The sequence below is a fragment of the Moschus berezovskii genome, chromosome 20 (genome assembly GCF_049115385.1).
Source record: "Moschus berezovskii isolate FMDL1 chromosome 20, NW_MosBer_1.0, whole genome shotgun sequence".
Taxonomy (NCBI): domain Eukaryota; kingdom Metazoa; phylum Chordata; class Mammalia; order Artiodactyla; family Moschidae; genus Moschus; species Moschus berezovskii.
Genome location: NC_142479.1, coordinates 47,105,904 through 47,121,197, shown reverse-complemented (window position 1 = coordinate 47,121,197; position 15,294 = coordinate 47,105,904). Strand labels below are relative to the sequence as shown.

The window sequence follows — 15,294 nt, the reverse complement described above, 5'->3', positions numbered from 1 at the left end:
CTGTAAAGTGACGTTTCCCTGTTGCCTTAGGAAAGCCCCCATGGTGGATGTTCTGAGAAAGCCTCTGGAGGCTGGCACTGTGGGGCTTGCAGGGCTGGAGTGGTCTCTCCAACCCTGTGTTCGGTGTCAGGCCCTTTCTTCACAGCTGACTCCCGCCTCCACCTGGAGCAGGTGGCCATTGCGCCTAAGTTGCTGTGCGAGGCCTCCGAGGCCGAACAGCAGAGCTGCCGTCCTGAGTCTCTGTGGCGCCAGGGTGCACAGGTGCTGCTGGACCTCATGGAGGCCAGAGGTCTCCAGAGTGCAGTGCCCAGGACTGCCCCACAACCAGTACCAGCCCAGAGACCCTGTGTGGCCTGGTCAGTGGCCTACTTATGTTTTTTAAATAGATTTAAGTATGTTGACTTGCTATCATCTCTGTTCTTAAAACAAGGTTCAGAAGGACTTCCCCATGAGATTTCCTGGGAGTGGGGGAGGTGATGGGGCGGGGTAGCCTGCTGGCTGGGACAGTGTGTGCCAGTGGAGTAGTCCTGGGCTTGTTCCTGCTGTGGGAGGTTTCTGTGGGATATTCTGCAAATCAGGCAGCTGCAGGGCCAACAGCAGCCCGGGAGCAGACGGGCACCGCTTTTCGCGGCTGCTCAGGGCAGTCAGACCCCACCCCCAACCCCGCCCATGTAACAGCCATCTGGTTGTTGGTCTCTGAGAGCATCATCTCCACATCCGAGCACTAGCCAGGCCTCCAAGATCAGACGAAAAGGGCCCTGGCAAGAGCAGCAGCCCTGAGCCACCCCTAGCCACTACTGCTGCTGCTGCTAAGTCACTTCAGTCGTGTCCGACTCTGTGTGACCCCATAGACAGCAGCCCACCAGGCTCCCCCGTCCCTGGGATTCTCTAGGCAAGAACACTGGAGTGGGTTGCCATTTCCTTCTCCAATGTGTGAAAGTAAAAAGTGAAAGTGAAGTCGCTCAGTCGTGTCCGACTAGTAGCGACCCCATGGACTGCAGCCCACCAGGCTCCCCTGCTGCTCCATGCGATTTTCTAGGCAAGAGTACTGGAATGGCTTGCCACTGCCTTCTCCTAATCAGCCACTGTTTGGGGAGTTTAGTTTTGCCCCATCCCTCCCCAGCTAATCTATTCCATGTAATAAATTGTAGCATTTTATGGCTAGGCCCTTAACACTTAGTCACAGTTTGTTTCAAGTTGTTACTTGGGCTTTTACATTTACAATATTACTATTTGTTTTCATTTGCTTAAGTGTGGTCTGACAAACTGGCTTTTTTTCCTGTGTCCCTAGGCCCCCGATAGTTCTTGGTCCCCTTCTCTGCACTGTCTGACCTGGGCTCTGGGGATTACAGGTCCTGTCAGAATTGTTGAGTTGAAATCATCAACTTTGTAAGTGCGCTGCTGCAGGACTTCCATTAAGCATGGGGTGGAGGTGTGATCTGGGCACTCCTGGGGGAAGGATTAGGTGTGTTCTGCCTTGAAGCTCTTAGTGGTTCCTCAGCAGAGAGAGAACACACTCCAGAGGACTCAGAGCACAGGGGGGACTCCGAGTGGGAGGGGGCTTTGGTCCCTGGAGGGCTACTTGGAGACGCCTTTCTGTGTGGGGTCTCCTGCTGGGTCTGGGGCCTCAGGCTAGTTTGACTCCAGAGGTGACTGTTGCCTTTCTCTTCCAGGCAGCTCTGAGATGGGACTAACCTTCGGGATCACTTTTCCTTTTTTGGGAAATTTCTTTCTCGATACACCCACATACCCTGTAACTGGTGGGTGTGGAGGAGAGGCAAATTGCCCAAAAAAGGAAAAAAAATTTCCCAAACGCAAGCAGAGGTGAGGTGGGCTCAGGGCAGCCTCACAGACCAGTGGGAGCCTGAGCAGTTGGGCTGGGCCTCTGGTTCTTGCGGAGAGGACAGAGTGACGAGTCTGGAAGCCCAGACAGCTCCCCACTCCTCTGCTTTTGTTTCTGCCCCTATGCTCTGCTGTTCCTGCGTCTCTGCCCTTGAGCTGTGGGGCTGGGGTCACTCGAAGGCTTTCCTGGGGGAGCTCCCCATCCAGAGGGGAAGCAGCGCCCAGTCTCAGGTGAAGTTGCTGGGCAGTGAGACTCCGGGCAGGGGGAACCTGTGGCCAGTGAGCTCTGGCAGCCTGTCTCTTGATTTCATTTTCTCTTCTTTTCCTCCTGGAAGCCAGGCAATAACATTTGTTGTTGTTGTTTGCTTTTAAACTGTGGTAAAATATATGCAACAAAATGTACCACTTTAACAACCACAGTTCAGCAGCATTAAGCACACTCACACTGGTGTGTACCCAACACCACCATCCCTTCACCCCTTCTGGAGCTCTTTGCATCTTCCTGGGCCAAAGCTCTGTCCCCGTTAAACCCTTACCACATACACCCTTCTACTTCCTGTGCCTCTGGCTTTGAGGACTCCAGGGACCTCCTGTAAGTGGGGTCATGGTATTTGTCCTTGTGTGTCTGGCTTATTTCACTTAGCGTATGTCCTCAATGTTCATTCATGTCGGAGCATATGATAGAATCTTCTTATCGTGGAAGGTCTGATGCCATTAACTCTGTCTGCTCTGAAGCGAACTGACCGTGGGTCTCTCCTCTGATCCCTGTGGAGAGGCTGTGCCCACACTTCCATGGCAGGTGTGTGGAGCCCTCCCACTGTGTGCCCTGAGATTCCTGGAAAGGCAGCCCAGACCAGAGCTATGCTGAGCCACCTTCACGGGGGCTGTGTTGCCGGCTCCTCAGTGTGTGTCACACCCCAGTTGTGTAGAGGGGAGAGCTCTGGTAGCCCTCATGTGCCTTGTTGGAGGGCAGCTGTGGGCTTATCAGTCCCCTGGGCAAGGCACTCTGGCCAGAGGAGTCACCTCAAGGTCTGTGCTCACAGGCGAGGCGGTGGGCTTGGTCTGAGCACTTCTTAGAGGAACTGAGAACTGCTGGGTTGTGGGTCTGCCTCCTTTACAGTTTTCTTCCTTGGGATAGTCCTGGAGGATGCTTGATCCCAGGACCCTTGCCTAGTTGGTTTTCCATGCATTTGGGCCCCAGGGGAGAATGGGGAGGGACTCAGCGTGGCCTGCTGCCCATGGGGACGCTCCTCTGCAGCCCAGTCTCCATCATACTCCTGCATCAGAGCCTCCAGATTGCAGGCCCCAGGGACCACAGTTTGAGTAGCCACCCCTGCGACATGAGGAGGTACAGGCACCAGAGCAGCCCTGCTGTAAGTGCTGGCCTCCCCCCCACCTGCCCCCTACCTGGAGCTTTCCCAGGCAGTCTGGTTATTCTGAGTCACTGGTAACCATTGTGGCTGTCATGTCCACAGCAAAGAGCCATGGCGGGAGGACATGTGGCCACAAGAGGGTCCCTTTCACGGTGAAGCACACAACTCGTTGGGACCCATGTGAATATTAAATACAAAGCTGAACCACAGTGCGCCCCTTCTTCAGGGCAATGGGTGGATTGTGGAGTCAGAGAAGCTTTCTGGAAGGAGTGGGGCCTTGGCCACCACCCTGCTGGTCATAGGGGTTGCAGGGGTGTCCTGTGCTCAGCCCAGTGCTCTGTCTGTGGCTGCTCTAACGTGATGTTCGCTCCAGTTATTGCTTGACAGGTACTGCCCTTCCATTTCACAGAAGAAACTGAGGCCCCAAGAGATGGTGGCATCACTCAACTTGTGAGTGTCAGAATTGGGAGTTTGCGAGCTGGTGAGATGCCTTCTGGGAGAAGGACGGGTCCTTTCCCCGGTGGCCCCACCCCTCTGCCCACACCTGCTGCTGCTGCGTCTAGTGGTGGGCGGCTCAGCCGCACCTGGCCACTGCGTGTGGTGTGGGGAGGGGTGCTGGGTGTGGGTTGGCTGGGCTATTGGCCTCCGGCCCACCCTCAGGTTTGTCTGTGGCCACAGATGGGAGCTCTGGTGGTTTTCTGTGTGCCTTCCAGCTCCTTGAACTAGACTCACTTCAGGCTTGCAGTCGGGTGTGTGAATGTACATTCAGAGGTGTGTGGAAATTGCAGTAAAGAGTTCACCCTGTGCCTCCAAGAGGCAGAGAAGCTTCCTGTGACCCCCATCTGATGCATTATGAATCAGTCTCATGTCTTTAGATTTATTTGTAAACCTTTCATGCGTTTGTCCTGGCTTTGACCTTCGTACTTTTCCACCTGGGTTCAGCTTCCAGGGCACGGAGGCAGACCTACTGTGTCAGGGCCAGGGACCCAAGGGGTGCAGGGAGAGGGCACTGGTGTGGAGTCTGTACCTGGAGGGTACAGTCCCTCCTCTCTGAGGAATTGGCCCGTTTGCCCTCCACATGACCTCAGGGGATGTTGGACCCACAGTGACCCCTGACTGCTTTCCTTCCCTCCTCTCCTCAGCTGTCCCTCCTCAGTCCTGTGGTTGCTGTGGTAAAAAGGGCAGTTTTAAAAAATAACTTTAAACTTGGAAGTGTTTTCATCCTTATGTCAGCCTGTGAGCAAGATGGGGGCTGTGAAAGAGCGGGGGCCGCCCCAGCCCTATGGGTGCTCCACGTCCCGCAGGGCTCTCCCGGTGCTATCACAGGCAGGCTGGTGACCTCTGTCTTCCCCATGGAATTCTGCACAGAAATGTAACGGGAGCTTTAAACTGGTGCAATCTGGTGCTACTTCAGTTGAAGCTGTGCATGATCCCACCCTTCCTTCACCACCCGCCACCCCAGCAGCCCTGGCTGGACTGGACAGACCTCCCCAGACAGAATCACCGTGGTGCCTCAAGGCCCAGCCCACAGCCTGCATGAGCAAGCCTGCACCACCTCTTCCGTGTCCGCCAGTTAATTATTTTTCCAAAATAATGAACTTAAAAAACATTTGCCAAAGTCTGAATGCTTTACCAGTGTGAACAGCCACCTTCCTCCCCCTTTCCCCCCCATTCTGTGAGCTCTGAGGACTCTGCAGGGACTGGGTGAAGGGGAGAGCAGCCACGGGGCGGGGAGGGGCTGCTGCAGGATGGCTCAGCGGGAGTGCTCAGGAGCCAGGCCCCAGCCAGATGTCAAGAAGGTGACTCCAGGGTTGAGCCATTGCACCCCTGCCTGCTTTCAGTTTTAGACTTGAGGGCTGCAGCTGAATTCCTTGTCCTGTCTTCACTTAATCATGATAGCTACACATCATTTTCACCTCTCTGGGAGGGATGTTGTCACAGTTAATTCCTTAATGACTCTTAAGTATAAGTGCATTGGGGATGAAATATAGTCTGTAAAAGGCTCTGCCTCTGGGCTTTCTGCAGGCTGCCTTGCCCTGGAGCATCCCTGGGTCAGCTTCAGGTTACTTGGAAATGTCACGGTGGGTGACAGGAAAGGGCATGATGAACCCAGCTGGGACTGGGAACTCCTCCCAACCGAGCCCTGTTGTCCAAAGATCAGGGGTCAGCGGTGGCACTCAGAAGTGTCAGGCACCTTCCTTCCTCAAGTATGACTCCCTGGGATGCAGAAGGCTGCACCCATTAGAGTGAAGCATCCTTTGGTACAGGTGTTCCCTGGAGACTGGTGGCCAGACTTTAGGCCCCTCTCACTGAGTGGAGGAGGAAGCCTGGGACAGAGGCTTGTTAAGATGTCTGAGCCTGGTGTCTACTGGAAAGTACAGCGTTCTGCCTCTGGTAGCTTTTTATTGTCATTTACCACTCTACCTGCTGGCCTGGGTGATATTTCTCAGTGTGGAACAGCTGGGGGGTGGAGGCCACCAGTGGTTACTTATGGGGCTGTTTGGAATGAAGAACAGAGCAGACTCCTGGGAGTTGCAGCAGAGGGGTTTCAAGAATGACTGGGTCCAGAAGTCCGTTTGTGGCTGGGGAAATACACCAGTAGGTATGGGGTCACCTGGTCCTGAAGGGAAGGGCTCGCTGCTTCAGCAGGGCTTGAATCTGGGGCGGGATGGACGCTCTGTGCTGCCAGTGCCTCAGAGAGCAAAGAAGTTAGAGGAGAACATGCAGGAGTGAGTGCATGCAGATGCTCAGATAGAAAGGAGCACATGCATACCTGCCAGGTAGGGTGGGAAGGCTCTGCAGGTAACCCTGAATCATTCAAAGAACCAAGAAAGGACATAGGCACCACTCCCAGGGGGGTCTCCTTCCTCTATCCCTGGTCCCCGGGACGCAGATTTCCTTGTGAGTCTTCCTGCATAGGGCAGTGAGCGCTTCAAGGGAGAGCCTGCTATTTGTCTGCTTGGATAGAACCTTAAACTATGCATGTGGGTGTGGGAGAAGCCCGGCACCTGTCAGCTGACCCAAGGGTGGAGATCAGTCTGCCATCCCCTTTGATTCTGGCATGTCTGTCGTAAGCATTTAAGAAGACTCTCCCTGCCCTCCCTGCCCCCGAATCCTTCCTCTTTTGACTTTCAGACTCTACTCAGGGGACCTGGGGACTGGTGGCCCGGCGAATGCCTTTCCGTGTCACTGGGACCATCCTGTGTACCTTCATCCCATCCCAGTTATCCACGTGCTCAGTCATGGGCAGCAGGGTAGAGACGAGCTCCTGACTGTTTCAAGCCTAATGAGAACCGTGGTCCTTTTTCTGAGTCCGCCGGTGTGCCCACACCTGTTAAGGGGATACCCATGGCTTGTGACCAGAGGGGCTGCAGGTGATTTTATGTCCTCCTGTCCAGTTGGGGCCCCTCCAGCCCTCTGCATGTGCGTGGCTCGCTCTTGCAGAGATGGAGGGGGTCATGGGATGGTTGGAGCAGCGGTTCTATGAGCTGGTGGAGGGACTTCTGGGGACCTCACTCTGTGCAGGCATAGCAGCTGAGACTGGGCTGTGGTGGGCATCCTTGGTGGAGGTCCTTAGAGGTGTGGGTGGACTTCCATGGTGCTGCGACTCTGGTCTGGAGGGTGAGCGTCTGCGTTAATGGGCTGGGTGGGTCTGGCCCTCCTGCAGGGACAGGAGTGACTTTGAGTTTTAGGAAAGGGAGCAGCTTGGAATAATCGGTTAGGGAGCAAATTAAGTAGCAGTAGGGAGAGAGCTGTCGAAAAAGAGTCATTTTGTGAGAGTCAGCAACAGGAAACATTTGGGGTCCAAGAAACAAAGCCAAGTGACTGGCATCGGTGTGTGAGTATGTGCACCCACGGTGCCCCACACACGCCTGTGCAGGGCCAGGTGGCTCGAGGCCGGGCTGCAGAGCTCTCCAGGACCCAGCCCTGCACCCTGACTTCTTGGGGCCCCATCGTGAGCCCGACCCTCCCTGCCTGACCGTTTGGTTTTTTTTTTACTTTCCTGGGAAACAGGCAATACAAACAGTCTGATAAGCCAACCCATGTAAGGTATTAAATGGAGGGCTAGATCAGTAATGTTTATGTTATTCTGACCCTGTGAAAACTGCCACTCAAGCCACGTAATGACCGTGGCTGTGTTTCCTTCCACACTTGGTTTCTCTTGATGTTTATGGTTGCCCTCCCCCGTTCATTTTGATTTATATTTAACTAACCTTAATTGAACTTTACACTTCCTGACAGAACTACAAAGTTCTCCTTAGTGTGGGCAAGTCCTTCGGTCAGAGAGCCTTCTTTTTTTCATGGTCACATCCCTCATGGAGACCTCTCTCTGCTTGTCCCATTTGGACTGGCTCTTCTCCAGGCCTACTGCTTAGCTCTTGACCTGGGGTTCCTTTCAGCCTTCTACTGAGTGTTTTAGGTTGATCTCTTGTTTTTGGTTTGCTTCTCTACTGGTAAAGCCTCTTGAGAATGACACAAGGGAAAGGGTTTTGAGACCTTGAATGTCTAAAAATGCCTTTCTTGCCTACAGTCTCGATTGGCAGCTGAACTGGTTATAGAATGTCAGGCTGGAAACAGTTTCCCCTTGGAGTTTTGAAGACACCATTGTCTCTCATTTCTACCATTACTGTGGAGAAGTTCACATATGGTTCCTGACCCCATGGTAAAGGAAGGGCGTTTTCTCTCTGGAAACTCTGAGGAGCTGCTCTTGAGCCCCTGGGCTCTAGAATTGCATGGGCTGTGCTTTGCTTTGGGCCTGTTTTCTCTCATTGAGCCAGAAGCCTGTGTGCCTTTCAATGAGGAAAGTTGAGTTCTTCTGATCCAGGAGTTTTCTTCTATTTTTTTTCCCTCTGGTAATTTCTTTTGTTTCATCTTCCCTGGTCTTTACTTTCAGAGCTCCTGTTATTTGACTGTTGGTTCCTTTGGACATTCTCTAATTTTATTATCTTTTTGCCTGGCTTTGTTGTTCCTGAGACCTCATTAACCTTGCTATAAACCCTTCTATTTCTGATCCCAGTGATCCTGTTTTGTTCTATTCTGGTTCTTACGTCAGCTGTGATACTTATAGTTTCTTGGGGCTCATTTCTTGTTCTCTGTGTATCCCTTTTTATAGCATCTTATTCCAGTTTCATGGACTCAGTACTGTCTCTTATAATTCCAGTTATTTTGAAATTCCATTCTGTCTCTGGTCTGACTTGCTTTCTTCCCTCCCTGCCTGTTTTGGTCTTGGGCTTTCTCAAATGAGTGTGACCTTTAGCTGTACACTTGTATTGAAGAATGAGATTACGTGTGTGCAGGGCTTATGTGGTGATTGGCTGGCCTTATCTTAGAAGGACAGTCAGGCTGGGAATTGGAGAGCCCCCAGATCCAGGTCCTCCCCTCTCCTGTCTAGGGCAGCCTCAGCTTTCAGGATGATGACTTTCATGGAATCTTCCACCTCCTGCCCCCACCCCCACCCCACCATGCACACACATACCCACGTCCCCCCACACGTACACCCACCCTGCCATGGTGCTTCCTGCCCTGAGTCCAGAACCTCTTGAGAGAGCACCTTGTGGGTGCTGCCCATGGGAGCCCGCCCTGTGGGCTGGTGCTCCTTGAACGGGGGCTGCCCAGCCCTCCTGCCCATCTCGCCTCTGAGGTCGGCGGAGGTGCTGGGCCAGCCCTGAGCGTGAGGAATTCTGGGACCGCGTGAGTCGTGAGTCTGCCTCCCCAGGTCCCTCTCCAGGTGTGCACAGTTTATTTACTATCCCACATCTGCTGCTCTCTCCTATTTTTTGTCTTTGAGAGTTATACCTTTAAAAAAATCTGTGGTCATTTTTTATTAGAGTTTTATCAGCAACTTGAATGCGTCGCTGTGTGATTTTGGCCATGCTTGACTGGAGGCCCGTCATGCATTTCAGGAGTCAGTGTCCACCCTGGGCATCCCCCTCGTGAGACCCGCTCCTCTGTCCTCTCCTAGCTTGTCTGTGGGGCAGGTTGTTGCCCTGGGTCTGCACAGCTCAATGTGGTGTCTTTGAGAGTGAGCGTAAATGTGCCTGCTGCGGGTGTGTGTGTTCACCTCCTGAATTAAGGCTGCAGTGCCTTTTATGAGAAAGAGATACTTTACATCTCTTAGGAAACAGTTCTTCTGGTCCAGGAGTTTTTGGATCAAGATGAAATTCTTGATTCTCTGGTTGGAAACCCAAGGGTTAATGATGACCGCTGTTCCAGAAAAGTTAGACTCTGTCTAATCTCCCTTTGGTGAATAAAGCCCTTGACTGATTGGGCCCAGGCACCTACTTGCACCAACAATAAGACCCTTGTTGTCAGGGGCTGGGCAGGTTCTGTAACCGATACTCTGGCTGCCTTGAGAAGGACCGTGGAGATGTGCAGCGCAGGCCTGTCCTTGCTTCGGGGCCGCGCACACGGTTGTTTCCTTCTCCCATACCTTGTGTTTTCCTCACGAAGCTCCCTGCAACCTGAGGAAGCCAGGAGAGGTTGATTTGTTCAATTACTTGCTGTGTGCTGTGGGCAGGCTGGGAGTTGAAAAAATGAAGATGAGGAAGAGTCCTGCCCTCCAGAACCTCACAGCCCATATCAGACAGGAGGGTTAGCTGGCATGGGGTCACAGCACTGAGAGACAGATGCCCTGCCTGGCCCCAGAAGTGCTCCCCGCAAGCTCCGGATAGCCCCTGGGAGGGACAAACTCAGAGCATTCCAGAGGTGGGCGTTCAGGATTAGTCAAAGCACACAGATGGGGGTAGAAGATGGGACTAAAGAAAGGGGTTTCTGCCCCCCAAAGCCAGAAATAAATATTTCATGGCAAAAATTTTGGGAAACAGTAAAAAGCATGTAGAAAACAATGTTGCCCTATGCCCCGAGGTAAAAACGTGCAGATATCATGGTTTGTGTGTCCTCCTAGGGTGTGTAGTCATATACTTAAGTGAGGCCCAAAAGTAAGATTGTTGTATTTAATGAAACTATTCTAACGGTTCGCTATGTCACCCTTTGCAGCACAGTCTTGAACAGCTACCTGTTAGGTCACCAGGTAGCTGTGTTTACCCTGTTGCATACTGCAGGCATTCAGGTCGCTTTGAAGTGTTTTCTTTTTATTCTTTCTTTCTTCCCTACTCTCTTCCTTTCCTTCTCTCTCAGTATAATGGTTCAGCCGACGATCCCAGAAGCAGAGTTGCTGGGTCCAGGCTGTGAACCGTCTTGAGCAGTTGATAGTTACTGCCAGATTGTGCCCTGGAAACTCCTGCTCCTCAGCTGGGAGGAGGGTGTCCTCTCCATTTTCCTCCCTCCATGTCTGGATCCCCCAGATTTGTGTGGTTGTCTTGGAGGTTGTAGAGGGGTGCTTTCTGAGTGAAGCACCCCACAGATGGTTAGACCATATTTGTAGTCTTAAAGAATTGAGACAGCCTGATGCATTGGAACCCTGATGATAACTGAAAAGTCTTATTTTAGCTTCCATTTCATTCCTCCACAGTCAGACCAGAACCAGCAGCAAAGGAAGTTGGAGTGGTTGGCATCACACCTCGGCCTCTTGCACCTCCCCATGCTTCTGAGAGCTAGGGGACTGGAGCAGGCAACTGAGGGGCAGCCCTGCTAGGAGCCGGGCACCACTGTTCCATGCCACAAAGCTGCTGTGTGGCCATGATATCTGCCCGGCTTATAAAGCGTGGCAACAGCCTGGAGGGGTGGGGTGGGGTGGGGTGGGAGGGGGCTGCAGAGCCCTCTGCTCCTGCTTGGTTCCTTTTCCCTGGAGTCCGATGCACCCTCCCTATCGCGCGTCGCCCCAGGCCCTTCTCTCCGTCACCCACTGGCCTTTCAGAGTTGGATGGAGACAAAGGTTTCCGGCCCCAGAATGTCCCTGCTTGCTTAATTCCCATGCTCTAAAAATATCCGTACAGAGCTTCTTCCTGCCCAGTCTCCAGTCTCCTCCCTACAGAATCCGCCTCGCTCCCCCCACCCCTCCCCCAGGGAAGAAATAAGATCTCCGTTTCACTGCTCTTTCTAGGCTCAGAATGGAATAAATAAGAAACGCTGGGTTTCCACAGTTAAAAGGGGAAAACTGCCTTTGTTCGGCCTGGAGGGCTGCCACCCGCCTGGGTCTGGGTCCACACTTGGAGGGTCCTGCCTCCTGCTCTGGGAAGGGCACCAGAGAGGAAGAAACAGGGCGGGGCGGGGGGGGAAACAGGAGCCCGCGTGGGGGGGCGGAGGGGGGCCAGCCTTCTGCTGCCGGCCGGCCTCCTGCAGCGAGCTGCTGTGGGAGTGAGGCAGGGCTCCCAGGCCCCTGCCCGCCTGGTCAGTGTGGACCAAAAAGGAGTCTGTGGGAAGCCTCCACCCTGGGAGGCTGCGGAGGCTCTTGCAGCTTTCTCAGGCATTCCTGGATTGGGCTGGAGCCTCGGCCCCTCCCCCCACCCTCAAACCCTGGATGCGTGCCTAATTGAGGCTTCATTTATTCCCCCATTTTCCCAGCTCCGTAGAAAGAGACAGGCTAGTGGGTGAGGCCTCCCAGTCCTCCTCAGAGCATGGGGGTAGTAAGGGGTGGTTGGGGGAGAGAAGTACTCCAGGGTGGGCCTCCTCTATCCCAGAGGGGCTGTGGAGGGGGGAGGGGCAGGGAGGGGAGCCAGGGCAAAGGGGCTGCCAAACTCGGCAGTGGTGGGAAGAATTTCTTTTTTTCTCCCCACTCAGAAACCCAAAAATAGCCATGTCAAAGGCACAAGCCTTGCAAGCTTGGGGCCAGCTGAAAGCCATTTGCTTCTCAGCCCTCCCTCTCTTCCCTCCTCTTCCTCACAGGCCCTTTCTTTCCAAGCTCCTGGCCAGTCACCGGAGGATGGGACTCCCCACCCCCCACCCCCTGCTAGCCACAGGAAGAATGGACATCCTCTCTTCCATTGCTACCCCAGACTGCGCCTTCACTTGGTCCCACAGGGAAGTCTAAACCCACTGCCCTGTACCCTAGTGTAAAAAGTCACCCCTGCATTTGCTTTTCTTGTAACTTTGAATTTGCTGATTAAGATTTCTTAAAATGAAGCAAATCTATGGCGAAAATGTAGACAATTAAAAATAGGTAAAGACTGGATTGGATCTTGAAACCAAGGGAAGCATACGCAGGGGAGCAAATGCCACAAAAACTGTTTGCTGTTACAATTGTTTTTCCCAGTCATAAAAGTAACATACTCATTATACAGATTTTGTGAGAACAGGACAGCACAAAGATGAGATGATAATCCGACAATTCAGAAAATTCTCTGATGTGAACTAGGGTTTATGTGATGAGATGCCCTTTCTGGTTTCCTTGCTCAGAGTTACTCCGGCTGGGCATCACGTCTCTGCTGCCAGCCTGTTGCTCAGCCCTCAGCAGAGGGCAGAGTGGATGTCCTTCTGCAGGGGCACCCGTCCTCAGGGGTGCTGCAATGGGGACTGACCTGCTCCGTCTAGGCTGCTGTGGCTTAACAAACAACACGGTTTATTTCTCAAGTCCAAGATCTGCGTGCAGCATGGCTGGGTTCTGGTGAGAGCTGTCTTCCAGGTCCCAGACTGCTCCTGTGTCCTCATGTGGCGGAGAGCAGAGAGGACCTCCCAGAGGCCCCGCCTCCCGGCACTGTCTCATTGAGGGGTAGGGCTTTAGCGAAGGAGTTTTGAGGGGACACTAACGTTCAGTTCATAAAGAGGCCCTCCAGTGACACTGGCCAGGCTCTGCCACTGCCCTGCAGCATCCCGGGTGTAGCATGATGGCCAGTTAGCCTGGAGACCTGTGTCCCTGCATCTTGGAGGGACTCTGCCTCAAGGTCCAGGCTGTCCGCACCATCATCAGTCTGGCCAGGGAGAGCACGGCACCAGCACAGGCCGCCCGGGCTCACGGCTTGTTTTCTGCTGCACTTTCCCCTCTCAGAGCCCATCAAAATGAAACGAACTGAACTGGCCGGTCCTCAGGCAGTTTGTCAGAAAACTCCTGGGTTGTTGTGTGTGGGTTGCCTTATAGCTCCGCCTGCTAGCTGACTGTGGTCACTTCTGTAGCCTCACTACATCTCCGTGTTCTCAGTGGTGTGGGGAGAGGAGCAGTGCTTTTCAGGATGAGTGTGGATACTGGACGCGACAGGCAGCTTCATGGCCTGTCTTCCCGCCGCCCTCCTGTCTCGCTGCAGAGGCAAGGTGGGGGAGGGTCTGGCTCTTCTGTCAAACAAAGGCCTGCTTCCCCAAAGGAGCCCCTTCCTCTCAGGTTTAGGGACATCTGTTGCCTAATTAAGAGATGATCGTTTTGAAATAGTACATCCAGATTTTTAAAAGTGTGTATTTTCTGTGTTTTTTTAAAAGAAACAAATTTTAGAATCATTTTGACAGTAGCATGGACAGCAACAGGGAATCCAGTTGTGTATGTTTCCTTGTTTTTGAAATTATTTTCTGCAGTGGTGACAGCCTCCACCGCAGGGTCCTGATGGGTCCAGGAGACCCGGGAGGGCAGGGGCAGTGCAGAACACACATCTCCAGGGTGTGCATCTTTGTGGCTTGGTGATGTCTGCTGGTAGCACCTCTCCCTCCCTGTCCTCTTCATCCCCAGGCAGCTAACGGGTCTGGAGAACTTGGGTGCTCCCAGGCCTCCATGAGAGGCTTCTCTGAGGTCTTGCTAGGGGCAGACATCTGCTGTCAGGAACCAGGAGAGCCAGCGGCTGTGGCAGGGCTCCAGGGATGGGGGTGGGGCGGGAGAACTGGACCTAGAAGAGGTGAGGCAGGAACAGGTTGTGAAGGTGGACCTTAAAACGTCACTGGGTCAGCGCAGGGCCCAGGAAGTGCACACCCCCAAGCCCTTGGTTGGGAGTTTCCAGGAGGAGAGGTAAGTGAGAGCGTCCTTTCTTAGACGAGGCCCCGTCAGCCTGCCAGGCCTCAGCTTCTCACAGCCTTTGTTTGGCAGGGAAGTTTTTGCAAGCAGAGACTGAGGCAGAGAACCTTGCTGTCACGCCCCTTCTCTCTGGAGGTTTTCCTCCTTCTCCCACTGTTGGGAAGTTTAAGCAGGAGGGCATCAGCATTGATGTGCTCCAGGCTTCCTACCCTGAGAGGGAGAGGATCGGTGCCTGTGGGTTCTCTTGTGGACTGTGGAGAAGCATTTGAATCTGGGAAGAACAGGGTGCTTGTTCCAGGGCCCTGGACTCACTCCAGGAGGCTCCAACCCCTCCTGCTGATGAGCCCCATGGATCCCTGGGAAGGAGTCTAGGAGCCTGCACAGGACGGGGCTTCAGTCCTGCGGGTTTTGTGGGTCAGAGACAGGAGGGCTGGATGCGTTGCTCAGCACCATGGCATTTGGGCACAGGCCTGTCCTGAGACAGGTTGGGGATGTCAGCCCCAGGCTCACAGCATGTGTACCCTGGACCCGCACTCTTGCTGCAGGTGGATGCCTGTGGGCGCCCGAGTGTCCCTGGAGCCTGGGGTCCCTGGGGGGCATGGGGAGGGCTGGGGGGCTGTGGCAGTGCCTGGCCTGTGTCCAGGCTGAGAGTCCCCTGCTGGACACTCGCATTACTGCCCTGCTCCCCTGTGTTCTAAAACTTGGACAGCAGGGGAGGCCCAGTGACTTCTGTTGTGATGTGAGCTCAGAGCAGACTTTCTTGATTGTGTGGATTCTTGGAATAAATCAGAGAATTTCTTCATAAAAAGGTTATTTGAAGTCCTTTGGTCACCAGCCTTGGGTGGGTCCTGCCTAGCCATATTCTGTAGTAGCACCAGCCTCACTTGGTTTCACGGCTCAGCAGTGTGGTTGACAGGAGGGAGGGAGTGTGTGTGTGTGCGCGCGCGTGCGTGTGTGTGTGTGTGTGTGTGCAGCGTTGTTGACAAGAGGGTTGTGTGTGTGTGAGACTTGGTTTCACGGCTCAGCAGTGTGGTTGACAGGAGGGTGTGTGTGTGTGTGTGTGTGTGTGCGCGCGCGCGTAGCATTGTTGACAAGAGGGGTGTGTGTGTGTGTGTCGGCTCAGCAGTGTGGGTGTGTGTGTGTGTGAGTGTGTGAGCAGCGTTGTTGACAGGAGGGGTGGGTGTGTGTGTCGTCTTTGTGTGTGTCAGCAGCATGGTTGACAGAAGGGGTATGTGTGTGTGTGCCCATGTG

At 53.7% G+C, this 15,294-nt stretch overlaps 1 protein-coding gene across 10 annotated transcripts in view; it reads left to right on the top strand.

Moving 5' to 3' along the window:
* MPRIP (myosin phosphatase Rho interacting protein) overlaps window positions 1-15,294 on the top strand; it is a 97,022-nt gene that overhangs the window by 28,978 nt on the left and 52,750 nt on the right. The window lies entirely within an intron of this gene.